This window comes from Triticum dicoccoides, chromosome 3A, assembly GCF_002162155.2.
Source record: "Triticum dicoccoides isolate Atlit2015 ecotype Zavitan chromosome 3A, WEW_v2.0, whole genome shotgun sequence".
Classification (NCBI taxonomy): Eukaryota; Viridiplantae; Streptophyta; class Magnoliopsida; order Poales; family Poaceae; genus Triticum; species Triticum dicoccoides.
In genome coordinates this window covers 513,185,801-513,190,856 of record NC_041384.1, presented here as the reverse complement: position 1 = coordinate 513,190,856, position 5,056 = coordinate 513,185,801, and the positions used below count along the sequence as shown (strand labels likewise).

At 44.9% G+C, this 5,056-nt stretch overlaps 2 long non-coding RNA genes across 3 annotated transcripts; both read right to left on the bottom strand.

The window, feature by feature from the left end:
- Positions 1-1,603: 1,603 nt before the first annotated feature.
- On the bottom strand, positions 1,604-2,636 carry LOC119268866. Its single transcript, XR_005133331.1, has 2 exons — positions 2,528-2,636; positions 1,604-1,834 (listed from the first exon to the last, which is right to left on the bottom strand). It is a non-coding gene; the product is annotated as an uncharacterized LOC119268866 (long non-coding RNA).
- Positions 2,637-2,661: 25 nt separating this feature from the next.
- On the bottom strand, positions 2,662-5,047 carry LOC119268865. Of its 2 annotated transcripts, XR_005133330.1 has the most exons (4): positions 4,694-5,047; positions 4,129-4,505; positions 3,829-3,953; positions 2,662-2,700 (listed from the first exon to the last, which is right to left on the bottom strand). It is a non-coding gene; the product is annotated as an uncharacterized LOC119268865 (long non-coding RNA). The 2 variants fall into 2 exon arrangements; XR_005133329.1 differs by having other exon boundaries at positions 2,668-3,953.
- Between the last annotated feature and the right edge of the window lie 9 nt (positions 5,048-5,056).

The following is a 5,056-nucleotide window of genomic DNA, read 5'->3' as shown; positions in this document are numbered from 1 at the left end:
ATAGAGGGAGCGATCCACGAGAAGAGAGTGGAGGGATCATCGGCATGAGATATCGATAGAATTGAAAACAAGGATGAAGTGTGTGGTTGCGCGATCGATAAAGAGTGCCATCGAATTTGTGTTTGCCCATGTCAAAGATACAGGGCGGCTGGCCTACTAGAATTTGAGAGGGAAGAGGTGTAGTTTTTCTCTATGGCATGGATACCTACCTACAACGTTCGACTATCGGTGTGTGTGGGGGGGGGGAGGGGCAGAGACCTAACTATAGATAGGTAGATCGACTAGTATATGTGTGGAGAAGGAGAGAGACCTAGCTATGTAGAGATCGATCGACATGCATGCATATGTGTAGTAGAGGAATAAGGTTGGGAGAAAGAGAAAGGTAGAGTGTCGGAGGGTTGGTGGTGGAGTGGCTTCTCACAAATGGTGGGAGAGTCCTGCTAGACAAACGGAGGGTTCGAGTGCAATATCAATATGAGAGGGCCGGGGATGTCTGTCTGTCTATGCACGTGCGTGTGAGAGATGGGTCGGGAGGTATGCAAGGATGATGAGGGGAGACGATATGGTTGTGGTAAGCATACGTAACTACATAGGAAGATCAACCATCGTGTGTCCGAGAAAGGGAGAGACATAACTAGTGAGGTAAGTCTATCGATGCATGGGAAAAAATAATTATAGTTGACCTAGCTATATGTAGGGAGGTCGGTACGTATACATGCATGCATGTGTTAGAAGCAAATAAGGTCCAGAGAGACAGACATGGGGAGAGGGGTGCAGCTAGGAGGTGGTGCGAGAGGCCTACTATGTCGAGGGGGGAGGAGTGTGTGAGTATGAGATCGCTGAAAAAAGGGACGAGACTGTATTGGACATAGGGGGGCATGGACGGTGAGAAGAGAAGAGGGGAATTATGTGTTTGTGGTAGGAACACTTGGCTAGAGAGCACTACAAGAAATATGTCAACTTGCGACCATCACTATTGGTCATTGAAAGGTCATTGTTTTTCATTTGCGACCTTTTTTGACCAAAAACAAATGGTCAAAAGCTGATGGTCGTAAACTGAAAGTAACGACCTTCTCTGTGAGAAAGTCGTGGAAGGCCATGACCAAAACAAAAGGTCATGGATTCTATGACCTTCTATTTTGGTCGCTAGCTGTCTGCCCAGGCCATGTTGGATCCGACGTGGCAAGCTGACGTGGCAAAATTGTGACCAAATGAAAAGGTCACTGATAAGAATTAGCCCGGCCCGATTCGGTGTTTTACATGGGCCGAGCCCAACAATTCATCCTGTTTGTTGTTTTTTCCAGTCAATTTTTGGTCGACTTCACGGGCCAAGCCCAAAATTCCAGCCATTTATTTTCTAGGCCGCACCCTTTTACAGTTCAATTCTTGTTCGGGCCTCGACCTTTTTTCAGTCCAATTCTTGTTCAGGCCTCGACCTTTTTGTGGTCCATTCAAGTTTTGGAACTCGGCCCTTTTACAGTACATTTTATTTATTTTCAAAAATTAATATACTGGCATTGCTGAAACAGACCCCAACTATGTTTGGGCTGTGGCCTTTTTAAGGTCCAGTAGTGTTTGGGCCAAGGTCTCTTTCAGTATTATGTTCACATCCAACTAAATACATTTAGCACAAATACAAATTCCCAGCATTTGAATAACAAGTACATCGAACATTAAATAATAGGTACAACAAGTAAATATACACCCAATTCCTAGCAAGATCAGCATTACGTCAAAATTCCAAGCAAATTTTGCATTACAAGTTCAATAATATATAAAGCGAGCCTTTGACTGGGGCTTTGAGCTTCTTCGAATTTGTTTGGCCGAGGAACTCCTATAAATGAGAGGGAAAACAGATTAGTCACAAGTACACAAGCACTGTTTGCATCAGTACATCAACACTCGCAAGTAATACATCATTCACTTAAAACATCTAAAGTGAAATAGATACATGACACGACACAGGAGGCAGATATTGCCAGACAAAGATGACACTTGTATAGACCTTGGAAAAAAACCATAGTAGTCAGTGATGCTCCAACACATCACTCATGGACTAAAAAACAAGATAAAGCATCACTAGGGATGCATACTGATTTTACTAATATGTTTTAATTGTCTACTTTGGAGTTACATCATCTCTTAGCAACATATGAAGTGAGGAGATTTGAATAGATTTTTCAAATACATGTGCTGGTATGGGGATGCTTCTCTAGGATGATGTACATTTGCACAGATTTTCAAATAAATATGAGGACTCCTAGAACTATCAGAGAATGAATGAATGCGAAAGGCAGAGCATCATCATAGATGAAGGCATCACCAGAATTCGTACTTACACGGGGAGACACTAACATGCGGGAATATGTATGGACAACAAGCTGTAGGTTGGCATATCCATGAACCATGTACCTCATGACAGATACAATATATCATCCAATGCTCAACTATGACAAAAATTAAACAATTACACCTCATAAAGGCAAAGAAAAGAATCATGGAGAGAGTAGGAGAGGTAGAAGGGGACCTGAGTCATCGGAAGTGGTTGTAGACTAGGCTGATCCAGCGACAGCCAAGGGAGGCAGTCGAGCCTACCAATGTGTAGCCATCATAGGAGCAGTAGCAGTGTAGCACCACCATTGCCGGAACCGGAACTGCTGGAGCGAATCACCATCACATGGGTCACCTCCACCGAAGGATCTAGCAAGGGGTAAAGTCTGCATGTTTCAGTACAAGCTAGTGGCGTCAAAAACCAAGCAGGAGCAAGAACAAGAGATACTCTAGTAAATGATGATTAGTTGAAGAAACAGGAACTACATTCAGTGTCGATGTTTCCATCATACTACTGTCACCAGTAGAGCAAACTACGGGTTACCATAGTTCCGGAACCATGCACTTCATGACAGATGTATGTAGTAACACAAGACGCATGACACCTAAAGGAAAATTATTCATTCAAGAGACTAGAAATTATACATACAAGTATTGGTGGCCTAAAACTCAATCTACAGATGATAGATAATAATAAACAAACGACATCATCATATTTTCTTAATTATATAAAGAGAAACTAACAGACTGTTATGTGCACGCAGATGCACCAAAAGAAACTAAAGACCATTTATCTTAAGGATTAAACATAGATGCCGAACATGCTTATCATCCGAGGAAAGAAGCGTAGCTTTTTCAGGGGAAATCAATCTACAACCCTACGGATATTAGGACTATCTCTGTACAGAATGAGCATGAGCAATACGCCAGGCAGTATATGCGTCTGTAGAGGAAGAATTACGACCCACAAGGCTAATAAAGAGTTAATCGAATCTATCACGAAGGAGCGGCCGGAGCCAATAGATCAATCACAAAGGAGCGGATGAACCAGTAAAAAAAGAGGAACCACCCTAAAAAAATAAGTAACCAGAACAATTCTTTGTGGGTCACACCCAATCATTTGCAGACAAATAAATTGGGCCAAGTTTACTCTCTTTATTGGAGATCAGAGAAGAGTCACAGGATGAATTGTCACAATGTCAAGATCAGTATTTCCCACAAAAGCCGATGATGTTCCGGTTCCTTATTTTTCTACCAGTATGAAACAAGGTTGAAAAAAAAGACAAGTGCAGAACTAGCCAACTGACAATACAGATCAAAAGGGAAATAAAACAAAGGAACACAAACCCATAAAGCATCAAGGTTGAATTTACCACTCTGCGGAACCAAACTGCAGGGTTATTCCAGTTATATACACAAAAAATTTGACATGTTTTCCTACTAGTATTTACAATGTTTTTATAGTAATTTAGAAAGAGGGGAGATGGGGCACAGAACTTTGAGGCACTATTATGAGGTAGTGTCTGATGAAGGTTGCCCTTTGGAGCGGCAGCACTAGCTCCACCAAATGTAGCAGCGACACCTCCGACTTGCACAGCGGCAGCAACAGCACCAATGATCACCTGCATGAGATTTCAGATCATGATTACATAATTTTATTTATTTATTTAAGAGACAAGCAGCAACGATAGCTTCTACCTTCGCATATATTTCAATACCTACTTATACTTTCATGTATGTTAAATATGCAAGAGGTAAAAACATGTATGCAAGAGTCGCGGAGGCCACCGAACTTACTAGTATCCGTCACGGAGGCCACCGAACTTCTCCTGTCCGGCTGTGTCCCAGCAGTAGAACCTGATCTTGACGTGGCTCATCTGGAAGTCCAGTGACCGCACCTCCACACCGATCATCGCTACAGAACATCGTGCAGATCAACAACAACAGTCAACAACATCAAAGGCAACATCATCCCTCAACAGAAACACGAGATGCGATCGAGGGGCGGGGAAGGAACCAAACTAGAATCATCGACAGGCTCACTTACGTTCGTACTTCTTCTCGAACTCCCCGATGATATGCCTCTACACGAACATTGTCTTGCCGGTGTTGCTGTCGCGGACGAGGACGAGCTTGAAACTGGGGTAGTCCACGGGAGGGGTGTTGGGGAGAGCCTGCACGCGTAACTCATTCAGAATCGGAAATCAAAACCCATCGATCGGCACACAAGAGCGAAAACTAAGAGGCACAAAGCACGAGCAGAATCTAGAGCAGCAGAAACAACGCAGCAACCGCCTCTAAATTCGTTGGAAAGCAATCGCCTCAGAACAAATAAGAGAGGAGGTTGAGGAGATCCACACACCATTGCATCGTTTCCTCGGCGGCGCCCACTGCATGGACTTGGAGGGGCATGATGCCCATGGCGGCGGCACGCGCCCGGGGGTGCGGGGACGAGAGGTCGGCCAGGCCGAGGCACTCCAGGGTGGTGGTGTACTCGACGTGCTGCGGGTGGCGCTGGAGGACGTGCGCGACGGGTCTCGACAGGGAACGTCGGCCTCCCCAAGCCTCGCCGGTGGAGAGAGCCAATAAATTCCCCGCAGGCGCAGATCTCATCCCCCGTCAGAGGGCATGGCTTTGCTTTCTTGGAGGAGGAAGGGTGCCGGGTGGGCTGGTTGGTTTGGTTGGGTGGGGGAAGGGGAGGGGCGAGAGGGGTAGGGCATGGGGG